Source organism: Giraffa tippelskirchi, chromosome 3 (genome assembly GCF_054371585.1).
Source record: "Giraffa tippelskirchi isolate mGirTip1 chromosome 3, T2T-mGirTip1v1.2.pri, whole genome shotgun sequence".
Taxonomy (NCBI): Eukaryota; Metazoa; Chordata; class Mammalia; order Artiodactyla; family Giraffidae; genus Giraffa; species Giraffa tippelskirchi.
In genome coordinates, this window is record NC_137277.1 from 95,779,569 (window position 1) to 95,805,309 (window position 25,741).

Consider the following 25,741-nt stretch of genomic DNA (forward strand, 5'->3'; position numbering starts at 1 on the left):
CTAGTTGTATGCTCTGGGTTCACGTTTGGCAGTACTTATCTCTGGGATCCTTGAGACATTCCGTTTCCTTCTGCCAATGTCCTGTTACAATATAAATCAATGAATACCAATCACTGAGTATAATTTTTAGTTTAGGGCCTCTGAGACCATCTACAGAGTATAGATTTGAACTTTAAACCCATGTGAATATAAGCTAACAATAATGGATTTTCAGGAGGACACATTTTTCCACTCAAGTTCAGCTCAAGATAGATGAATTCACTTGTTCTTCAAGTTCATGTTTCACCAGGAGTCTAGTCTTTCATGGATCCTTCTTTGCATGGTGCTTTCTGCCCTAAGCTTATAGAACCATTAATACTTAGTCATTAAGATTGTGAAACCCTTCCAAAGCAGCCAGGATGTCTACATCAGCTTTCATTCTGGATTTTAGCTTAACTTTTCACTCTTGATTCCTGGTTATTCCCCTTCCGCTCTTGGAAGCTTAGTTCTGAGTCTAAAATGAAGGTTTGCTACATTTTATCCAACATTCCTAGATATTTTGTACCCAGAATTTTTTGAATTATCTAATATGCCATAATGCCAAAAATTGAAGTGAAATTCTGTCCTTTCCAGGAGTTTGCCCAAGTTCATGTCCATTGAATCAGTATGTGTAACTCAATGAAGCTGAGCCATGCCATGTAGAGCTACCCAAGAGGATGGGTCATAGCGGAAAGTTCTGATAAAACATGATCCACTGGAAGAGGGAATGGCAAACCACTCCAGTATACTAGCCATGAGAACCCCATGAACTGTGTAAAAAAGGTTTAACTTACACTATGCTTAAATGTGCAAAGAAAATACAACTCTTTTTTTCTCCTATTACTAACACTATCTTTTCCCTTAACCTCAAGCATACCACAGCTTTAGAATATTAATTTGATGCCTAATCCATTCAATTCTTTTCTTTTTCAACTCTGCAGTTTCTATTAGTCCCTTTAAATAATGTTTGTTGTTGCTGCTGTTGTTGTTTAGTTGCTAAGTCATTTCCAACTCTTTTGTGACCCTATGGACTGTCGCCCTCCAAGCTCCTCTGTCCCTGGAATTTCCCAGCAAGAAGACAAGAGTAGGCTGCCATTTCCTTCTCCAGGGAATCCTCCTGACCCAGGGATCAAACCCTCATCTCCTGCATTGCAGGCAGATTCTTTACTGCTGAGCCACCAGGGAAGCCCTTAAATAATGTTTATTGTCAAGGAAAACATTCTTTAAAAAAAAAAAAAATCCCTGAAGACTTTATTAGAATCACATGGAGGGCCGCTGCTCAAGAGCTTTTTCCCTTTAAGATCACCTTTAATCTTTAGAGTATACTTTGGCCAAGACAGGGGAGGGGAAATGTCTAGAGCCCAACAAATTTCTCAATAGCCCAACTTTCTCACCAGCTTATTTCCATTTTGCAGCCATAGAAAGCTTAAAGGAGTTCTACTACACATTCATCATCTCTTGAGGCCCAAGGCCCAGAATACTCTACAGCAGTTATCACAGAAGGAGCACTTAAGGAATGTATTTATCAGGTTAGGAGTAAGAGTTAATCCAGTAGTTTCTCTGCCATGCATTTCTCAGCATGCACTTCTGAGTAGTATTCTTCTATGCACAACAGGAGCAGGATGGGCAAGAATGAAACTCAAGTGTGTTGAACAGGCTAGTCTGTTACATCCCACAGAAATGTCAAGGAATCACCCCCACCAGCCTACCCAAGATCAAATAATAGGCCATCCTCAACTCTATATTATTTGAACAAATGGTAATTAGCTCACACTTCTCCAACAGATTTATTTCTTTAAAGGAATGGATTTTGAAGACGAAAAACATGAAGCAGGGAGGTACGGAATAGAAAATACTTACAAATGTAAGCTGTTTTGCTAATGGTTTTATAACCACAGCAAACTAGTACAGAGAATGCCCTGTACAAAACGCAATAAAGGTTCAAAGGTGGAGGTGTTCCCTTAGGCAAGACTGAGGACTTCAGTCCCTGGTATTTGAAATTTAGGCTGCAGTCCTTGTTTTTGGATAGATCACTGGATGTGTGGCACAGTCCATGCTTTTAACCAGATTTGAACAGGAGAATGGCCACTTGGCCCAGGTAGAAGTAGATGAAGTGTTTGGTTTCATGTGTCACATAACTACCGAAGTTCCTCCCCACGATGCAGTGCCAGGTGGGGCTGTACTTCTTGTTGACCTCCTCCTTGATATGGGCCGCAGTGTCCTTCTCTATATTATATTTCTCCAATGCCTGAGTGGCACACTCCACCGAGTCCTGTTGCATCTCCTTCGACATATCGGCATTCTTGATCTCAGCCTTTCGGTCACAAATGGTTACCAATATGCAGGGGCTGGCCAACTGCAATGGTCTCCTGGGGGAGGGGCTGGCAAGGCTCACACCTGCATAGAGAGGTGGTCGCTACCGAAGCCATGGTGAATCTTATTTTCAAAGAAAACATTCTTAATATCTCCTGTCTCTTAGCTCATTATTATTGTCTCACTTCCACCCTAGAATGGTGTCAAAGTATCAGAGAGCAGAGTATATCTTACAGAACCTTGAATCAGACAGCAACAGTAAAAGTCTAGAGGTGTGATGCCATCCCATGTCACAGGCTAGGTTTCTTGTTCACTTGATTACAGATTACCCTTCTAGAACTCTTAGATAATGAGTCAGCCTGTGTAGCTCAAGATCTTGTCTCTCCAGTGCCATCACAGTGAGCCTTGTGGTAGGCTCCTTGGTTCTCAAATTTGCATCCATGCCAAGTGGGACTGAAGATGACTTGAAAAGTTAAAACCTCAGTGTCATTAATTTTACTTTCTTATTCTGTACTCCTCACTGATAAAAAGTAGTATGGTTTCTTTTCATGATCCCTACAAGGAGTAGGATCTGAAGTTCTCCTATGCTTCAGTTGTCTGACACACCTTCCAATTTTGGCCATTTCTATGCTTTTAGTGAACCTGGATTTCAAATCTACTGTCTAACAGTCTTATTTTTTGCATGTCTTTTAATACCTTCTATGAAAAATCCTAATTCTTTTTAAAAAATTTATTTATTTTTGGCTGTGCTGAGTCTCTTTGTTGTGTGGGCTCTTCTCTAGTTGTGGCAAACTGGGGGCTACCCTCTAGTTGTGGTGCACCAGCTTCTCATTGTAGCAACTTCTTCTCTTGTTGTGGAACACAGGCTTTAGAATGCACAGGATTCAGTAGTTATGACACATGGGCTCAGTAGTTATGGCTTCCAGGGTCTAGAGAACAGGCTCAATAGTTGTGGGACATGAACTTGTTGTCTCACAGCATGTAGGATCTTCCCAGACCAAGAATCAAACCCATGTCTCCTGCATTAGCAGGTGGATTCTTTACCACTGAACCAACAAATCCTAATTCTTACCACATTCCTCACTCCTTACCTTGTGGCAAGCAAAGTGGAGGTCTCATACTCAGAAAAGCAAAAGAGAAAGCACATCAATAATTTTCAGAATATTAGCCCAATTATTGTATCAATACCTTATCAGTGACAAGACAAATGAAAATAAAAATTGCCAAATCACTGGTCTTTGTTTGCATGATATTATCAGCAAACTGGGACTAGGAAAATTGAAAGATATTTTAACAAATTGTGGGTCACATGTAAGTTAATAAAATTAGGAGTCTCTTGTTTCCAGAAATACACATATAAAAACAATTCTCTAACTACTTTTATTTTTGGCTCGAGGGCAATTTAGCCATAGCATTTTAGTGACTTGAGCTGATCTCCCAGCATCCTAGGCTTTGGGAGAACAGACCTCCACAGAGGTAGTGCTTCTTGAAAACAATGTGAATAGATAGATCTAAGTGGGAAAAAGAACTCATTTAGCTGTCCCTAAAGGACCTGTGATGCATACAATAAAAACATAAATGTCCTCCTAGGCAATCAATTGAGGCTTCCTTGCCTGGGCACTCTAACCTCTCAAGTTATATTGTTACCGTGTACTTTTCCAGTAGTTAAGAACAATGCTCCTCTATGATATTAGACTTTTTGTGACCCCATGGATTGTAGCCTTCCAGGCCCCTCTGTCCATGGAATTCTCCTGGCAAAGATACTGGAGTGGCTTGTCATTTCCTTCTCCAGGGGATCTTCCCAAACCAACGATTGAAACCGGCTGTCTTGCATTGCAGTCAGACTCTTTACCATTTGAGCCACCAGGGAAGCCCCATGATATTAGAAGGCTATGTGACACTCTCTTGACCCTGTTTCCAACTTTCGGATGATATGTTCCTTTTCCTTTCCAAGTTTATTCTGATGTTCAGTTTAACCTGTCTTTCTTCTATAAAATTCTGGTGAGAGAAAGAGACACACAGTGAGTGTAGTCATCCCCAACCCTCCCTCTCGTTTCCCCAGTCCCCTCACCCGCCCCCACCTTTCCATTCTATTAAGGAGAGTATAGAGTCTCCATGCTCCTGGGGATGGTCTGCTTTGAGCCTGAACTAGACTGAATTAGGTTTGCATTCAGATTCTTCCAAACTCTAAGTTTCTATCTGATTTGTCCCCAGCCCAGGGAAGCCCCCATGGTCTTATGAAGGATGCTATATCACCTCTCTCTCTCAACCTCCACTCACTTGAACCCTTGATTTTTCCAGACTCAACCTTAGATTCACATGTCTTTTAGTTGAGGCTGTTTCACTCCCCAATTCTCCCCTCCCTTTCCTTTCCTTTCTGCCTAATCTCCCTTCAAAAGGAGGAAAAAGCAATAAAAAGTTTGCCTTAACTTCATTTATGCACTCCTAGCACTTTCTCTCTTAACTAACTCATCTTGCCTCTGGGCCAAAATACCTAAAATACCCTCACAGCGAAATCCAAAAGAAATATCAGTGAAAAGGTTGGATTAAGTGATCTCTAAAGACACTTCTAGAGAAGAGTTCTATGACTTCATATGAGGTCAACAATATACAGAAAAATCCAATATAGTTCTCAAAAAAATTCTGTAAGTTTTGAGAATCTGTTATTTGTGAAGTGCTGAGTGAGAGAAGACTCAAAAAAATTAATAAATAAATAAAGGATACATTCCCTAGTCTCTATAACCTCAATATTCAATATAGAAGACCTACATGCAAGAAAAGAAGAAAAGTTAAATACTATTTGAGGAGTCCATTCATTTAGTCATTCATTTATTCATGTTTTCTGGGGCTTTACTTAAGATAATGATAATGAAGTTCACAATTGCAAAGGACCACAATAGGGAGTGCAAAGGATACTTGGGTTCATGTAGGAAGAGTACCCAGCCAACTCCCAGATGGGAAAAAGGAATTGTCTTCTTGGAAAAAGTGTCCTAGCTGAAATTTGAAGACTCTGTGCATAACTCTGTGTATGTGTGTGTGTGTGTGTGTGTACATGTATGCACTAGCATGTAGTTGAGCCATGGTTAAATTGAATCAGAGCAGAACAATGATATGAGCAAGGAGAATCACACTTGTAAAGGTCCAGAAGTTAGAGTAAGAACATCTTCTTTTCAGAAAACTAATAATAGTTCAGTCTATCTGACTGGGGAACATTTGAATAGCAGTATAAAACCTTATAGTCACTTACAAGTGAGAAGCTATCATGGAAAATACCATGTGAATGGCAAGTGGTGTGAGGTAAATAAAATGTTATAACTTCAGGGGTTGATTGACATGTGTTACTTGGAAAGAGCTCCATCAACACATGTTGGGGAGGGTACAATGTTAAGGAATTTCTAGTAGATTTAATGGTATGATCAAAGACAATCAGAGAATGCATGAATTTTTCAGTGAACTGTAGGCAGGCCTCTTTGACTAAAGTCAGGGTATGAATAGGAATTCACTGGTCAAAATTTGACATCTCAAAATATACCTTCCTCTTATTGCTGAATAAAAAAGGAAGAATTTCAGTAGCTCCAAAAAATCCCTCACTTGTGTGCTGGGAAGAATGGGAAATTGCACTAACTTAAAAAATGAGAGTGAACTGAATTCTACTCAGCACAGAACTGTGGCCACCTTATGTCCAGCTGCAGCGCACATTAGTAGTGCCTTGGTTATAGCCTGTAGTACAAACTTTAACACTATTAAAACAAATTTCCTTTGGACTTGAGAGTACCGAATTCTGCCAGCTGCTTATTTCTCATCAGCTAATCACACCGTCAACCCTTCACATAGAATCTCTACCTCTTCAGTGCAGAAGTGGAGTCCCAAGGGCTGGGCTATTCCTTTTTCTTTCTTGTGTATAGATGTGGTCAATAAACAGAAGTCACATTCTGTCTTTGAAATATGGTTCCTTTTGTAAACACCCAAGTCAAGCCAATCCCCTATACTAACTCAATTTGGGATCTAACATAGCAGAATGAACCTAAGAAATGTAAGTATGGAATATTTGTTTGGTTTAGAAACAGCTAAAGGAGTCATGTTTTATAAATTAAGAAACCTTGTAAGGCAGCAGAGTTTATATTTTCAGAACAATGTAATTATATTCATATTATCAAGCTGGCTGAATTTGTTAGACTGCAAGGAGATCAGTGTTTTTGTGTGTGTGTGTGAAGTCTAGTATTTTAAAGCTTAATGTTTTTTATTGGAAGATATGTGAAATATAAAATATTAACCACTATAAGTTTGGGGAATTATTTGAATAAACTACAGTCTAGTCTACTACTACTACTACTAGACTACAGTCTAGTCAAGGCTATGGTTTTTCCAGTAGTCATGTATGGATGTGAGAGTTGGACGGTGAAGAAAGCTGAGCACCGAAGAATTGATGCTTTTGAACTGTGGTGTTGGAGAAGACTCTTGAGAGTCCCTTGGACTGCAAGGAGATCCAACCAGTCCATCCTAAAGGAGATCAGTCTCGGGTGTTCATTGGAAGGACTGATGTTGAAGCTGAAACTCCAATACTTTGGCCACCTCATGCAAAGAGTTGACTCATTGGAAAAGACCCTGATGCTGGGAAGGATTGGGGGCAGGAGAAGGGGACGACAGAGGATGAGATGGCTGGATGGCGTCACCGACTCGATGGACATGAGTTTGGGTAAACTCTGGGAGTTGGTGATGGATGGGGAGGCCTGGCGTGCTGCGATTCATGGGGTCACAAAGAGTCAGACATGACTGAGCGACTGAACTGAACTGAACAGTGTATTTAGAATTTTCATTCAACTTCAGTTATAATTAAGGGTGTTGAAATATTGTTAATAATGATAATATCACACACTTTATATTATTTTTCATTAATGTCTATTTGATGCAAATTAAAAACTAGGTATAATTCAAGGCTTTTTCTCTTATTCCAAACTTGTTTTCACTCAAAATTTAGCAGCTATGCAGTCAGCTTCCTTCCTGATAATATACAAACCATTTTTATATTGGAATATAGTTGTTTTACAATGTTATTAGTTTCTACTGTACAGCAAAATGAATCAGCCATACATCATCTCCTTCCTTTTAGACTCCCTTCCCATTCAAGTAACCACAGTACACTAAGTAGAGTTCCCTGTGCTATACAGTATGCTCGTTAGTTATTTATTTTATACATAGTACCAATAGTGTATATATGTCAGTCCCAGTCTCCCAATTCCTCCCACTCCTCTTCCTCACTTGGTATCTATATATTTGTTCTCCTCATCTCCATTTCTCCTTTGCAAATAAGATCATGTATACCATTTTTCTATTAATTTTCAAAAATGTTTATTTTCCCAATTGTAAAGTAAATGTGTTATAGGCAAATAAAGACATGAAGGAAACATAATTTGTGATCTCACCACCCACAAATAATTAGTTTATGGTAATTATAGTTTGTTATATTCACTTTTAGTCTTATTTCTAATATATATATATTTGTATTTAAAATTTGAGGTCATTATATATGCATGTTTTATCAACTTTTTGTATTAGTTTTTGAACATTATTCCAAGTAAATATGTACTCTTGAAAACTACAATTTTAGTAGTATCAGGCTATCAGTTTTTTTAGTAAAATTAATATTTTAATGGATATATTTAATTACATCTATTGTTTAAGGTTCTGATTATTTTAATAAGATAGATATCTAGGTGAATTACTGAATCAAAATATATGAACCTTAAAGGTTATCTTATATCCTTCTCCAGAGAAGGCAATGGCACCCCACTCCAGTATTCTTGCCTGGAAAATCCCATGGACGGAGGAGCCTGGTAGGCTGCAGTCCATGGGGATGGTAAGAGTCGGACACGACTGAGTGACTTCACTTTGACTTTTCACTTTCATGCATTGGAGAAGGAAATGGAAACCCACTCCAGTATTCTTGCCTGGAGAATCCTAGGGGCGGGGGAGCCTGGTGGGCTGCCGTCTCTGGGGTCGCACAGAGTCGGACACGACTGAGGTGACTTAGCATTATATCCTTCTCAGGAAGATTTCTTTTTTTTTTTTTTTAACAATTTATTCTCAGGTGTATGAGCCTGCAATCCTCAATAGCACTATGTATTTATTTTGGTTATAATAATGGTCAGAAAATGATCATCTGCTCAAATTTACATTGATACGATAATAGTGAAGTGGAACATTTTTCATACTTATAAGCCATTTGTATTGCTTTTATTAACTGTTCATATCATCTAGTACATCTGTCTCTTGGATGAACTGAATGGAATTTAGAATTTAAAACACTGAGCTGAAAAAATAATTTAAAAAATGATAACAGTAAATGCCACCTTGTAATTAAGTGAATACTTAAAAATTAATCGAGTTTTAATTTGCTCTCAGTTAACTCAATGAGGATTTTAATTAACACAACAGTTTTTAACTCAGTTTGGTCTTTTTTTTTTTTTTTTTTAAGCTTGGCTTTTACTTTTGAAATCCTAGATTGCATTTCTCACTGAAGATTTGTACATTGTTACAGTTTTCTTTCACTTCATGTTTTTTGTTCCAGATTACATCGCCCATGCCATACACTCAAGCCTAGGATCAGAAAAAAGATCTGAAAAAAAGTTCATGAGTCAGAAAAAAAATCTTTAACGATAGAATTTAAAGGTAGTGAGAGAGATTTATTTATATGGAAAGGGATCCTCTACTGTGTAGTCAGCCATTGCTAATAAAATCTTTCCTGAACAGAATATTAATCTTTTTTAGCACAACTGATATAAAGAAAAACTACCATGCATGTAATTTGCTAAAAAGGCGTTTACTGTGCCCACCTAATATGTTAACAGAGCAATACAAAAAGTTTCGGTAAATTGGAGTAAATTTTGAGTAATTATCCTAAATCCTAGGTGTGTGTAAGCTGTAAGTGGAACCCTAGATTTCTGTGGAATTTTTCTCACTGACTTTGTTAAGGGTCTCCTTTAATAATGAGGAAAGCAAATTATCCATGTCAGTAAGAGGAATGGTGCAAGCTTACAAGGAAAAAGGGTCAAAGCTGAAAACTGAAACTTGAAACAACCAGAATGTCTTTTCCATTTAGAATATTATCCGTTAGAGAAATGACGTGGAATTCAAATGAAAGCAGGATTTTAGTGCTCACATCTGTCACCTTCTAGGCATCTAGAAATCACAGCAAGGAAATTCTTTCAAAAGAGTGAGGGTTTTGCATTTTCCTAGGGATCTGAAGAATAAAAATACATTCTGTATTCCTTTCCCAAAGATTTCTAGTTGTTACTTTCTTGGCATCTGTTTACTGCTGACCACTGGACCATTATAAGTTTGATAGCTGCTAAAACAAGAATCCTAATCAGATTTAACAAACCTTCTCTGAAATGATTTATCTTGTCATAGCTATAGAGCAGACTAAATTGAAAAGCAAAATTAATCTGCTTCTATAAAGGTGAATTCTAGCCTATCATGTAGTCTGTGACAGTAATTAATGCTGCTTTAGCTTTCTTTCTGTGCTCAGCCCAAGAAACTAGTAATAATTTAGGTATGTGTATGTGTTGAGTTTCATTCATTTCAACCACACAGGATGAGGAGAGATTGGCATGTTTACACACTTTCAACTTCTCCCAAGAAAATGAAGCTTCTGGTATGCATTTCCTCTTTGCAATTCTCATTTCAGTTTCATGTAAAATTAGATACTTTTCTATTTCCTGATAGGAAAAAAGAATTAATCAAAAACCTCTATGGTAGCTTATAAAAACATTGATAATAAATTGATGATATTTTAGGACTAATATGTTAAAAAATTACTAAATATTTGAGGTTGTTTTCCCCTATGTACTACTATTTTTGAAGATAGATAGGTAAAAACAATATTTTTAGCTGTTCATCAACACTCAGTTATGTTATACTGATCCTGAAACCCAGCTCTTAATATCAAAAATTAGGGAGAGGGACTCCTTTCCTGCTTGACAGGTCAAGTTGATTGTGATTTTCCTTTTTGCTGAAGTAACAATATCTCAAGAAATAGCATGAAAAAAAGAGAGGATGGTGTGAAGAATTTAGAGAAAGTAAAATAAAAGATTCATTAAGATTTGAGGTGAGGCAAAGGTGAAGAAGAGGAATGCTTCCAGAATAACTGCCCTGCTTCTGTTTTAGACACTGGGCAGCTAAAGGCACCTTTTGTAAGGATAGGACGTACAGTAAGAGGAAGAAATTAGACAAGAAAACAAACAGTTCAGCTTTGGATATACTGTTTACAAAGCGTGTGTGGGAGAGGCAGTCTGTTATGCAGGTGGGTGTCTGAGAGAGGTCTGGCTTACGGAATAGATTTGGGAAACCTCAACACCTAAAAGGTCGTGAATCCATAGGATTGAGTGGGAACAGGACAGCAGAATAGCCATGGTTTATAAATCAGTGCTTATTATCTCAATGAAAAATATATTTTTAAAAAAATTTGGGGCCAATGAACAATCCATTTTTGAACCCAAAAGTGGGTTTTATCGAATGTCCATATCTTCTTCTTACTGTCCTTCTTGTTCATCAATCATGAACAACATAAATTTATTAAATTCTTAAAGAGAGAAGGAGGCCAACAGGCATAACTTGGGAAAATATGTGCCTTCTTCCTGAATCAAATTTGAAAGAAAATGCCTAGTGTAAAACACAACTTTCTCTAGCTAAGTATGTAAATTCTCGCTTATGAATGTGTTTGCTATCCCTCTATTTTCATGTCAATGAAAGAAGAATCAAAAACTCGTTGAGATTTTATTTTAAGGTATATGTATTTAACTGTTAGTATTAGCCGACTATCTATGAGAAATATAAGCAGCACTGCATCTTTGTTTTATATATATTTTTAAACAGTACTAAAATTATTTAGGAATAATAAGTTAGTTTATCAATCCTGGCACTAAATTTTTAAATTTTAGCTAAAGACTAGACTAAAGGCATGGTTTAACCATAAAACACATAAAGAATAGGAAAAAAAGTAATCTGGAATAGAGGTATTTTCTGAAAGCTGATAGTTTGTTTCTTAAATGGAAGTGTGTGGAAAAATATCTAGAACCTCTATAAATTCTGTTATTTTTCTTGAGGAGAATAAAAATAATATTCCACAACCACTTCTGACATCTTTCATTAAATATGTGAAAATATATAATAGAAAGAAATTCTTGGCCAGATGTATAATAAAAGTCAGTCTTCCAGAAATACAACAAATCTGAAACAAAATGAAAATTTAGGTGCATTGTCAGTGTTTCCATAGAGTATAGATTTTTTTGAAAACAATAAAGAGTAAAAACCATGTTCTATTTTATTGTCACATTTTATCTTTTTGGAATCTGTCTAAACTCTTTCTACCTGTAGGGTTTTAGCTCTCACTTGGGAGACTCCTGTTGCAAGTTTATTTCTGAGCAATATAATTTCTAATCAAATTATTGAACTTTGCTCACCCATTTGGAAGTAGAGAGTAAGAGAAAATGAAATTGCATTTTTTTTCAAAATATTGTAATAGACTCTTCCATGGGTTTCCTGCTGCTCTGTCACCTCAGTCCCCTCGTCTGCAGCAGCCTTCACATCCTGGTGGACACTTCCAGCTCTAGTTCCTTTCCTATTCAGATCCAGGAGCATTTAATTTTTCTATGTCTGGTTTATAATATTTTGGAATATAAATTTTTAAAAATTTACAACAAAAGTTTTCTTACTTTTTTCCCTAAATTCTGAATTAATCTTCTTGTCAGTGAACATGAATTCATAAAATACTTCAAACTGTCCATTCTTGATAAAAGTTAAAGAGATCATGTCAAGGTTATTATGGAAATAGAATGCAATCTATTGTTTAACACCTGTTAGGGAGAATACATACAGCCAAGCGTTTGCAATATTTCATTTAACTTGATAAAATAAAGTCCAAAGCTTTACATTGATTAGCTATGACTGAGTGCATCCTTCATTGTACAGATAATTACATGAATTACTAACCTTCAAAGAAGACAAGTTAGAATAAACTTTGTCACTGATGGGCCAAATAAAAAGTTAAAAGAGATTAATTGTATGGTTTGTTAGAGAATGTGACATTTAAGTATAAATTGAATAATGAATGGCAAGATCATTAAAGGTCACATGTGCCCTTACTTAGATGTTTAGCTTGAAAAATGTTAAAAACACCAAAAAAACAAAAAAAAGTATTTTTAACTGGGAAGTCTGAAAGAGGAAATGTACTCAAATGAGTGCTGATGAAAGAAATTAGAGTTGAATGCCAAGAACTCAGGAGGGTGGACACACAGGCTCATCTTAAATGAAAGACTCTCTGGTCAGCTGGTATGGTTTGCCCTTGTATCTGCACGCCACTGGCCACCAGTAGGTCACAAATTTTTACTTGGTCTTACTGAAAACACATACTCTTCTTCAACCAGCTGGTGGAGCAGAACTCCAACTAAGTAATATTCTCTCAAGGATTTTGATGTGAATAAGAGTTACATTTTCTTTCTTTCTTTCTTTTTTTTTCTTTTGGATATGTTCTCATTCAATCTTAGAGCAAAAAGTGACTTTAAAAACCATCTAGTTCAGAGACAATAAATAGCATACCTAGTATCATTTCCTTCTTTTTGTCCTCTCACGGGAGAGGTCACTGCTTGCTGCAACATTCTTTCCCATGAAACAGAATCCAGTTCACAATTTGCAGCAGAGCACTAAGGGCAGCCACTTCCAATCAACTGATACTCCAGGTAAAAACCACCTGCTGTACCTGATTTAGTCCAAATTTCCATTTTACAGTTAAAGAAACAGAGATCCAGAACTCATTTGCAACTGGAGAGTCAATCTATAATTTTAAATGCAAATTGCTCTAAACAGGAAGTAAAACTTTAATCTCCTTTGCTCAAATTCCTGAATGAAAACATATAAGTAGAATTGTTTGATACAGAGTTGGCAATTTGAAAGACTCCTTTTAGCATTTTACTGTACACAATAGAGCATTTAGGAGGTTGTGGCTGAAACCGATTGTTCTCATGTGGGCGAAATAAAGTTTTCCTAAATACTAGGCAACATGCTGCTTGTCTTGCAAATCAAAAGAACAGTAAATTTGGCAGAGGCAAAAATGTTCCACCCTCAAATTACCTGATTTGTCCATGAAATAATATCAAATTAGGATACTATGATTTATAAAGTGCTCTGAGGGAAAATGCCCCCCCCAAAGGGTAATCACATTCCTATATCATTTTGGTCTCATTTAACTTAGAGAGACTTCTTTCTCTGAGGCTTATGATGGAAAATAAGGCAATCATGAGAATTTAAGAATAACACAGTGTAGAACCATCACCCCTAAGCCCTTAACAGGTGATATTCTGCAGAGAGCAGTCCTGGATGCATTTAACATCTCTACATGTGATTGATTATGAGCTGGAGAGAGTAGTCATTAAATCTGCCAAGTACATCACATCATCAGGATGGGTGAGCACCTTGAAAGACAGGATTAGAATTAAAAATAACCTTGACAGTTTGAAAAATGATTACAAGCAAATGAAATCGAGTTCCCTAAAATCAACGGTGCAGCAACATACTTACAACACCCCAGACTGCACAAATCAAGTTTGAAGTGGATAGTTGAGCAGATGGTGGTTGTTACCTAGTGAGTTGTAAACTGTACCTTGGTCGACTTTGTTCTGCTGACCCAAAAGCACAATGTACAATCAAATATTTGATGAAGTATAGTATATAGTTTTATTCATGAACTAATGTAGATTAATCATTAAGCAGAGAGTGAAGAAGAACTAAAGAACCTTTTGATGAAAGTGAAAGACGAGAGTGAAAAAGCTGGAAACTCAACATTCAAAAAATGAAGATCATGGCATCTGGTCCCATCACTTCATGGCAAATAAATAGGGAAAAAGTGGAAACCGTGACAGATTTTATCTTCTTGGGCTCCAAAATCACTGTGGACAGTGACTGTAGCCGTGAAGTTAAAAGACGCTCGCTCCTTGGAAAGAAAGCTATGACAAACCTAGACAGTGTATTAAAAAGCAGAAACATCACTTTGCTAACAAAGGTCCGTATAATCAAACTTATTGTTTTTCCAGTAGTCATGTATGGATGTGAGAGTTGGACCATAAAGAGAGCTGAGCACTGAAGAACTGATGCTTTTGAAATGTGGTGTTGGAGAAGACTCTTGAGAGTCCCTTGGACTGCACGATCAAATCAGTCAATCCTAAAGGAAATCAGTCCTGAATATTCATTGGAAGGATTGACGCTGAAGCTGAAACTCCAATACTTTGGCCACCTGATGCAAAGAGCTGACTCACTGGAAAAGGCCCTGATGCTGGGAAAGATTGAAGACAGGAGGAGAAGGGGATGACAGAGGATGAGATGGTTGGATGGCATCATTGACTTGATGGACATGAGTGTGAGAAACCTCCAAGAGTTGGTGATGGACAGAGAAGCCTGGCGTGCTGCAGTCCATGGGGTCGCAAAGAGTCAGACACGACTGAGCAACTGAGCTGAACTGAACTGAAGGTTTTACCAGGAGTCATGTATGGATGTGAGGGTTGGAGCAGAAAGAAGACTGAGTGCCAAAGAACTGATGTTTTTGAATTATAGTGCTGGAGAAAGCTCTTGAGAGTCCCTTGACTGCAAGGAGATAAAACCAGTCAATCCTAAAGGAAATTAACCCTGAATATTAATTAGAAGGACTGATGCTAAAGCTCTGACACTTTGGCCACCTGATACAAGGAGCCAACTCATTGGAAAAGACCCTGCTGCTGGGTAAGATTGAGGGCAGGAGGAGAAGCGGGTGACAGAGGATGAGATGGTTGGATGACATCAGTGACTCAATGGACATGAGTTTGAGCAAACTCCAGGATAGTGAAAGAGAAGCCTGGGGCACTGTAGTCGATGGGGTGCAAATAGTCAAACATGACTTAGCAACTGAACAACAACATTCCCAATGTAATTTATGAGGTATATAAACCCTAGAAGCCCTGGAAAAGAATCAGAGACCCAGGATGAAAATAATTGCAAGGGAAAACAGAAAAAGTAAGGAAATGTTAACAAAAACAATTTGGAAATATTGTGAGTGCAAGCTATCCAAAGAGATGTGAGAAAATATGTTAAATAAGATCATAAAGGATTTAGGCCATAAATAAAAAGGTCTTGCATGTTATAAACTCTGACTTGATTTTGAAATGTTCTTTCCTAGAGATGATGTCAATCCAGACTATTAATTTACAGCTTTGCCTGAATTCAACAGTGCAAAAAAACTAGGATTCTGTGATCTCGTAAGGGTGTAATATTTATGTGGATTTTTAATTTCTCTCTCTGAAGAAATGCTAATTTGTAAGAATAGTTTGAGTTACATAACTTTCATAATAAGTGATTACAGAATTATTACTTCAGCTATTGAAAAATTGTAAAATTCTTTCACAACTTTTATAAAATCTTTACTGTTATTCAATGTAGAACATCACAAAGAATATGTGACATTCCTTAGCAATGTTGATACCCCATCATATCTCTGGTATGTATTGTAAGAAAAACTGGTGTAAAATCTTCTATATTATATGCAAAACTTTAAAACTAGAAAAGATTTTTAACCTAACCCTATCAATCACTTCACTTGGCAAATATAGTATAGCAACACTTTTAATAATTTTAAATACATGAAGTGATAACCATACGATTGTCTTCTGTGTGCAGTGACATTTTTTAATTGGCCAAATAACTCGGTAACTGCTACTGCTACTGCTGCTACTGCTAAGTCGCTTCAGTCGTGTCCAACTCTGTGCGACCCCATAGACAGCAGCTCACCAGGCTCTGCCGTCCCTAGGATTCTCCAGGCAAGAATACCAGAGTGGGTTGCCATTTCCTTCTCCAGTGCATGAAAGGGAAAAGTGAAAGTGAAGTCATTCAGTCGTGTCCTACTCTTAGCGACCCCATGGACTGTAGCCTACCAGGCTCCTCTGTCCATGGGATTTTCCAGGCAAGAGTACTGGAGTGGGGTGCCATTGCCTTCTCCGGAACGTTAAAATTTGTTTAAATGTAAATAAAATGTATAGCTGCATTTTTTAAAAAATAATGATTTTTAAATACTGCATTTCTTAAATATCTGCTGCTGCTGTTTAGTTGCTAAGTCTTGTCTGACACTTTGTGACCCCATGGACCGTAGCTTGCCAGGTCCTGTGTGCAGCTTCCCAGGCAAGAATACTGAAGTGGGTTGCCATTTCCTTCTCCAGGGGATCTTCCCAACCCAGGCATGGAACCTGAGTCTCCAGCTTGGCAGGTGGATTCTTTACCACTGAGCCACCTGGGAAGCCCTCTAAAATACCTATAGGGATTTTTTTTTTTTTTTGCCACATATACACTGGATTCTAGCAGTTCAAAAGACTATGTATTTGAATATCTGTAGATTGTATTTGCATCTAACATCCTTCAGATGATTCTTTGTATAATTATAGGGATTTTCCTCATTGTGTTCTTAACTTGCTATAAAATGTCACTTTTTTGCAAGATTTCATCTCTTTTGTTGCATCCTTAGCTTATAAACAAAGAAAAACTCTATGGTAACTTCCAAATTAACTTCATAGGTGTTCTAAAGGAATTACCCAAATTCCTGTTTAGCACACAGCTGGATTCTGAATAATTTAACTTCTGTGTACAGTGTTGGTTTCAGTAGCTTCCTTACCATGGGAGAAATATTGATATCTGCAGGACTGGCTGTTTCCTTGACATGAGAGTAAGAAGAAAGAAGGAGTAAGAGAACAATGAATACTGGTACAGGGTGGACAAAGAGGCAGGGGATTGCTTGGGAATACTAGGCTTTAAGGGTCAAGGTATTCTCTGGGAAATAGTACCCGAAAAGAATTCTAACTTAGGTTTCATCACAATTTACATATCCGATTCAAGGAATATCTGACAGTATCCTGTTTCCAATAATAAGAAAAAATAGATTTCCTAAAATGTTAATTTGGTTGGACTACATTCCCATTCCCTTGCCCTCATCTCAGTGTCCACCCTCAGTAAGAAACCTTGCTTGGGTTGAGAAGGAATGGAATATGAGAGAGAGAGATTGACAAAGATTAAACATGTCGGAAGCAACTGCACAAAGCCTATAGTTCCAAGAGGACTATTCACTGGTTATTAGATAACATATCTGTGAGTTAAACTACAATCTTCTGAAAGACAGTGATGGGGTGTGCCCACTCCCACCTCCAATTCTCAAGGCCTTCACAGATTACAAGTCCAATTTGGAATACAATAAAGTAGATGAATGCTATACAACCCGAGAAAACTGCAGCAGATGAGAGAAAACCAGGTTCCAAAAGGTCATGGAAGACAGGAATTCCTGCTCAGTGTGATCCTACTAAGGCCACAGTCCTTTCCTCATTCTTCATATGTAGGGTTAGCCAATCAAGTGCAAGAAAAGAAAATTAGCACTAGACAGGTACACAATAATTGAATGAAAGTGCACAATATCTGAGTTTGTCCATGGGTTTATTGAGGTATATTGAGTCAATAAACATATACATTGGTATCTACTGGAGATAATTTGATTCAACTATCTCTCCTTAGTTATGAGATTGAATCTTTGAGAAACCAAAAAAAAAAAAAAAAAGCAGATTTATTTTCATTTAGGAATGCTGCTGCTGCTACTGCTAAGTCGCTTTAATCGTGTCCAACTCTGTGCGACCCCATAGACGGCAGCCCACCAGGCTCCCCCGTCCCTGGAATTCTCCAGGCAAGAACACTGGAGTGGGTTGCCATTTCCTTCTCCAGTGCATGAAAGTGAAAAGTGAAAGTGAAGTCGCTCAGTCGTGTCCGACTCTTAGCGACCCCATGGACTGTAGCCTACCAGGCTCCTCCATCCATGGGATTTTCCAGGCAAGAGTACTGGAGTGGGGTGCCGTTGCCTTCTCCGATTTAGGAATGGGAACTCTGCAAACTGAAAAACATCAAATAGGAAGATGGCCCTATTGTTGTGATTAGCTATCAAGACTGAAGATTTGGCCAGAAATCAGGAAAAAAGAGGTGGAATATCATATTATCAGAGATGAGAAGTGACAATTCTTACACCTGCCCAACCAACTCAAACTTAAACAAAGAACAATATTAAAGATGATATTTCAGAATTACATAGGATGCCTTTTCTGGAAACAAAAAATTGCTGCCAGTGTTAAATTGGGCCACATTTTTTTCTAAGTTTTCAGGTTTTACTAGGCTAGACTAAGGTTGACTACATTACTGTGGGCATTTAGAAATGTTTAACATCCCTACTCTCTCTGCCATACAGAATACCTGTCAATTCTGTCTGCCTACATTATTATCTCCATTATACTAAGAAGAAAAGCAAAGCTATTTGGTTATAGCAAAGCAAATTTTTAAATATAATTCCCATTACTTATGCCAAGGGTCAGAAAATCAAAGTCCTTGGGCCAAATTCAGTCTGCAGCCTATTGTTTTATACGGCCCTAGAAATATGGATGATTTTTACATTTTCAAGAGATTATTTTTTTTAAACATTATGCAGTGACAGATTTTATATCACCCACAGAAACTAAAATATTTGCTCTGCAGCCTTTTACAGGGCTATTAATAATATAGTGTCTTTAAAATTAACTTAAGTGGTTGATTATTAGTAAATTCAATGATTTGAATAAAAATGGAATGTTTAAACCTAGAAAATAGAAATGGAATACAGATACTCATTTAATGTACAAAATGCTATATAATATGCTTTTGATGTAGAATTCACTGATGTAATGTCAAAAATACATCAGTATTTTGATATCCAGAAGAAATAAGCTTTTCTGTTTGTAAACTTGGCTGGCTCAACAAAAGAAAAAAATTTATAAGGCAAACCTTTGCCAGAAAAGTCAAGAAATAGAAGCCACAAAATAAAATATAGGTATGTGTGTAAATATATGTGAATATCATCACAATTACAGGTATACAAATAAAGTAGTATTAAATTGTCCAATAAGTAAATAAAGGTCACTGCAGGGAAAGATTGTAAGCATTAGCTGCAGTCAATTTTTGCAGCTTTCATCTGCAAAAATTCATCTATTGAGCCAGATCAGCTAAGCCTTGATGCTTTTTCTTGCTGTTAAGTATCTAAGCTTGCCCCTTGTCCCTAGCTAATGGTCCATTTTTTCCAAAACACACTGGATTTTTGTGGAAAGACCAGTCACAGAGAAAACCTGATAAAATGAGAATGCTCACTGTTTTCCCATTTTCCCCGACACATGCCAGGGGACTATATTTACTAGGCTGGACTCTCCAATACTTAATGATGTCCTCCCTGCCTCTGATGGCTTTCACCTCTTTCCTTGCCAATGTACTTACAAACGCATCAGCCTCCTTGCCTTAATATAACTCTGGTGCTGATTGCAGATTGTGGGTGAAACCTTTGTCTATCAGGAGACTAGGAATAGATCAGGAAACTCAGCACAACTCTGAATTAAGTAACCTTTCAGCTGTGAGAGACTTGAATCACCCCACCAACTTCACACACTATTCTTAACTGTTTCTTTGTCAGTATTTTTGTTAAAGGGAAAAAGATTAGGATGCCTCTCCCTGTCTCTGTCTCTGTCTCTCTGTCAATCTAGCAGAAAGAAAAATTGAACATGAACTAAAATCTATAGATTCTGCATGAAATGTTCACTATTACCTCAACATTCACAAATCTTCAACCAGTTTCTCAGAATGTGTATTAATTGTTGTGTGTAACCAGCTGCCTTAGAACACTGAAACAAGGAGTGTAATCTGTGAAAGGAAGAGAAAGGAGTGCTAACAGGAATAACAGGTGTGTTGATTCTTATTTGAGGAAAAAGAAATTGTTAACAGTGAGAGTTTAGATTTCAAAAATGAAAATAAAAATTCTCTACTTTTGATAAGAAAAAAAAAGTCCCAACCATAATTTAAATTTTAAAGATGGAAAAATAGTCTATAGACTTTATGTAACAAATACCTACAGTTACCCATTTTGACACAAACTATGAGACCTAAGTCCCTTGATGACATATTGAGAGTTAGTTGTCCAGCCAATTATGAGCTCTAACCTATGACTTATTTAATTGGTTAGCTCTTCATGACTGTGAAGACTGGATATTTCTTTTCATGCCATATGTGGCTTCTATCTTGCTTTTTGTATCTTCCACAAAATATCTGTAGCTGTTTAATTCTGGAGAAAAATCACTTTTGTAAAGGTGGGATTCTGAAGTAAGCAGAATGACTAGAGGTTATATATGTTTTAAAATAAATAATTATTGAGCTCTTGTTATATGCTTATAATATGCTGGACACATATATAGACTGCAGAGACATATGTGAAAGAGGATCCTTGCCCTGGGATAATTACATCCTAGTGTGAGATACAGACCATAAATAATACTAAAAGAAATGCATAATTTCAGATAATGTGATGTGGATAATAAATTGAATGATGTGTACAAAGAAAATAACCGTTGGGGGAGGTGCTTTTGTTGTTCAAGGAAGATTGTCCTGAGGAGGTGAAAGTCTTAACAGAGTGTTGAAGGTAGAAATGGAACCAGCTATTGAAGAGCTGAGGAAATGCATTTGAAGGAGAGGGACCAGCAAATATCCATTGGTGAAAATTGAGGTTGGACATGTTCCAGGAACAGAAAATTGATTGTGGTTGAAATAGTGAGTAGGGATGAACATAATTAAGATGAGGACAGATGGTAGACAAGGGCCAGATCATGGTCCTTTGGAGCTGGGATTAGGAGTTTGAATTTGATTCTTGGTTTATTGGGAAACCATTGGAGTGCTTTAAAGACATACTTTGACTTAAATATTTTAAAAATTATTCTGGCAAATGTTCGAGAAAAGTAGGTCAGATGAAGGAAGAGTAGAAATGAGGCTACACAGTCATCCAGACTACATTAGGTAGTCACTAGAGTAACGATAGTTGAAATGGAGATTGCTAAGTGGATTTAGCATGTATTTTGGAAATATAACCTAAAGACTTGCAGCTGATAGATTGAACAGAGACCTTTGTGCTGGTAATTTAGATGACAGGAAAAGAATGGACTCCAGTGTTTGCCATGAGCATGAGCAAGGCTAGCATAGCTTTTCACTTGGGTCCCTTTGCTATTTTCCTGGACCTAAGTCCCCTTCTTTGTCATCTTCAATCCACTTCCAATTAGGCATTGATTCATTTAGATACATATAACCCTAGTCTCTTTCCTATGTAACGTAAATCTCAAAGTCTTCTTGTGGCTTTGTTTCCCATTGTAGTTTTTACAATATTTGCACTCTTTCCTCTCCCCAGCTGTTGCATTTACCAGAATTTCAGGAGGTGCAGCTCTCCTCCCGCTCAAATGCACTAGAATAAATGCCTAGGACAAGACGTCTTCTTTCCGGCCACGCTGTGGTTGGGAACTTTCAAAGTTGCTTTGATTTTACTGGGACAAGCTAGCTTCAGGTGTACCTCTACACCTATAAAATATTCTTAAAGTCCATCTTCTCCAGTTGCACTGGTTTCTATACTTGAATGCCTCCTTTCCCTCCTATACTCACTCTCGGATTCCATCCAGAGCTACATATTTAGTGCCCATCTTGGATTTTATCATTTAACTAACATCTTTTGCATTGAATAGCTAATCTAGCTTTCCATATTACATGAGTGTTTTTCTTTTTTATTTTGCATTTTTTTCTTCATTCATTCCTCAATGCATCAGTTCTTATCTGCATATACAAATACTTTAACAACAACATACTGCATGTTTTATGGATTATGAGTGTCCATGAATATACCACAGTAAATAATAGAGGAAATAGCAGTAATGGCAATTTATAAATCATCTTTATAGTCATCTTTTCTATCAAAATACATCCAAGTGTGAAATCTGAAAATAGTTTCTTCTCCTGTTAAATCCATGTTTGTTTGATTTTTTTCAATTGAAAGATAATTGCTTTACTAGTCAGAATGGCCATCATTAAAAAAAAAAACCTACAAACAATAAATGCTGGAGAGGATATGGAGAGGATGTGCACTGTTGGTGGGAATGTAAATTGGTGCAGCCACTATGGAGAAAATAAATGAAGATTCCTTTAAAAGACTAGGAACAGAACTGTCAAATCCATGGTTTTGAAACTTACTTTATCCTTGGAATTGTTTCTCAGACAGAATCCTATGTGGGACCCCAACTTCCAATATGAGAAGTAAACAAGAGGAAAGCTGCTCTGATGGAAGAGGAAGATGAGCCATGCGTTCAGTCTCCTCTGTGTGCCTTGTGATTATGCTTGAGACATTTATACACAGGAAAATTCACACTCAACAAAATGCAATTTGATACCTCAGTGCTAAAAAAAATTACCCTAGATCTATTTCTTTAAAATGTCAAATTTGGAAACTTGCCTACATGTTATACTTGTGTGACTAAAATTCAGTAATCCTGATGATGCATATCACACAAGCACACACACACATACACACACACTCTCTCCTCTGAATCCTAAGATCATGCTGTTAATATGAAGAAGAAGATTGCATTAGCTCAATAAACATCTAAAAGACCTACCTTCTTCAGAAGTGGAGTTTTGTTCTATAAATAATGAGGCCAGCCTTCTGAACCATCCCCACGGTTCTCCTGATTCATGTAGTGTATGGTCTCCATTGAGTGTTGTTTACCCTAGAAAGTTCTAGGGCACCATGGCAACCTTGCCCCTCTCCACCTAGAAGGCCTCTTGCACTTATGTCTACATCAGCCATTTCAGGAATGAAATCTTTAGTACAGGGTCAAATGTGAAGAACTTTAGATCACATTTATGGAGAAAGATTAACCCTCCATATTATCTACTCATGAAAATGTGACTGGGGTGAGGCAAGGTGTCAAAAAAACCATATGATACATCATCTGGTTAGGCAAGCTTTACTTCTTGTCTTTATCAATGCAGGTTTGGGATTATACCTGCCCCTGATTACATGGAGGGAGAGGCAAGAGGATGAACAGGTTAACTGACAATTCATCATCGTTCTTGGACAACTGAATCTAGAATGTTCCAAATAAACAATGAATTAAGACAATCAACTTTGACTTCAACAAGAAGTTCATTATTTTATTACACATGTCTCAATTTGAGAGACACCTAACTTTTGTATTTGGGGGAGGTGTATGGAAAAGACCATAGAAATAGTAACATACTAATCATAGTAGCATATTAATTATTCAGTTAATGAACAGTAACAAATTCATAAATATTTAGATCTCCTTTACACTATATATGATAATGAAACCACCAGGATCTATATCAAGCAAATAACTTACTGGATAAAGTTATCAAAAAAATATATCATCTTTGGTTTCAGGAAAATGACTACATTTAGATTTGTGCTATTTCTCAATTATTTCCTAACTTTTCCCCCAAGTATCATAATTGGGTAATATTCAGAAGTGAGAAGGTGAGGAATTGAGTTGCCATTAACCTATGCTTCTTTTCATGTGATACCTGTGAACAGTGCTTTCCTTGTCTATATTCCGTGGTCTTTTAATAGCTCATTCAGAGCAAGAGCAGTAGGAGGAAGAAGGGGTGGTTGGCCAATGGCATCTTTGTTGCTGTTTGATAGTATGACTGGTTCTCTTGTCTTGGCAGCAATTACAGATGTAAAGATGCTTCCTGGAAAATGTTCTTTTTTGTTTATTCAGCAGAACTTCTGTGTATCTCTGCTGTGCTGCCCTGTATTGTTGTGTACACTGACTCCTCATGTGTTCTTAGGGGATGAAAAACAAAGACATAGCTAAATAAATTTGGCATCTTATGGATACAAAGGCAAGGCAAATGAAAGGTAATATATATTGTGGAAAGAAGCAAGTGTTTGAACTGTCCAAAGTTATTACCAGTCACTACAGTGAAAAAAGAGAGATACTTTATTTGCTATTTATCAGCACACATGCTAATGTCTTCTCTGAACAAAGCTAGAAAAAGGAAACTATATAAACTAAAATAGAATCATAAGAACACAGACAGTATATAGATGACACAGCATATATGTGTATAACTAAAAATAAAAGTTTCTGCTGCTTCTGCTACTTTATATTTTTTTAAAAAATCTAAATGCTATAAAGACAAAGGCTCCACAATAAAATTGATTCTGTATTTATTCAGTCCACAAGCTTGTGATAGATGAGAGAAGTTATTGTGAGTACATGTCATACAGAATGCAGGAGGTAAACACACATTTTAAACAAAAACTTTTTACAATGTATTCTAAAAGCTTTTCTTGGATCTAAAATCTCAATGACAGTTTCCCAGAAAAAAGTCTGGACTTTAAAATATCTTCCAACTGAAAACCAAATGTAGTCGAAATGTTTGATGAAGCTTATACAAGTTTTCCTAATGGTACTGGCAGATCACTCATAAATATGAAGTAAATAGCATAATAAAGAAGCAGAAAATTAAATACATAAATTACAAGCAAAAAAATTACAACCACACCATGACAGGATTCATGTACATGAATTCATTTAACACCAAACAAAAGCTTTGCTTACAAGTAACATTTAAGCAGTAGAATTTGAGATGAAAGGACATAAAGTTATTCTTTTCATGGAGAAAAAATATATGTTTAAGGTATAAATCAAATTTTAAATTGGACATGTAGTCTTGACTAAATTTCCTCATCCTAATGATGGGAATTGATTCAAATAGGTATAGTATAGATGACTTGGCAAATAAAGTTGATACAAATGTTTATTATTTTCATCTTAAAATTTTAATGGGATTTTATGACATGGTGAAAATTATTTGTACTAAGAAATCCATACCATTCTATGTCTAATTTCAAATTAACTTGCAACTCATATTGATTTCAAAGCCCAACTTCCTATCTTTAGGAGGGAAATGAAAACAGAGAAGATATCATTATCAATGTATCTGTTATTTGCTTCATCAATTATTTAGGCATTTCAAACCATATCTAATGTAGTAACTTAAAGGAAAAATCACTTATTTGCTCATAATGCTTCAATTTGAGCTCAGCTCACGTGGGCAGTTTTTTAGCTGGACTTGTCTGGCGTTCCTCACAGGGTTGCAGTCATCAGATAGATGGACTGGTGATGGGATGCCTAACATGGCTTTAGGTCTGAGGCGTCTGCTGAGATGGCTAGAATGGCTGAGGGGGCGGGGTCTTTCTTTCCATCTGGTTCCTCTTCCACGCTTCTGCAGAGCCTGGTGCCCTCAGAGTTCCAAAAGGATAAAACAGAAGGTGTGGGGCCTTTTGACATCTCATCTTAAATTGCACTGAGTCTCCTGCAGCACACTCTCGTTGATCAAAGCAAGTTGCAGGACCAGCCTGGATTCAAGGGCTGGGGGAGGGAGTGAGATAGGAAAGAGACTCCACCCTTTGGTGAGCAGAGCATCACTTTGAAATAAGGACAGGAGGAATTTAGGG

The 25,741-nt window shown here is 37.1% G+C and overlaps 1 protein-coding gene and 1 pseudogene across 9 annotated transcripts in view; one reads left to right on the top strand and one right to left on the bottom strand.

Annotated features, from left to right (window-relative positions):
* The window catches only part of KCNH7 (potassium voltage-gated channel subfamily H member 7), a 509,719-nt gene that overhangs the window by 265,493 nt on the left and 218,485 nt on the right, over window positions 1–25,741 (top strand). The window lies entirely within an intron of this gene.
* LOC145542500 (dynein light chain 1, cytoplasmic pseudogene) lies at window positions 1,787–3,579 on the bottom strand (annotated as a pseudogene). The gene is made up of 2 exons (XR_014079902.1): window positions 3,520–3,579; window positions 1,787–2,434 (listed from the first exon to the last, which is right to left on the bottom strand). The product of XR_014079902.1 is annotated as a dynein light chain 1, cytoplasmic pseudogene (transcript).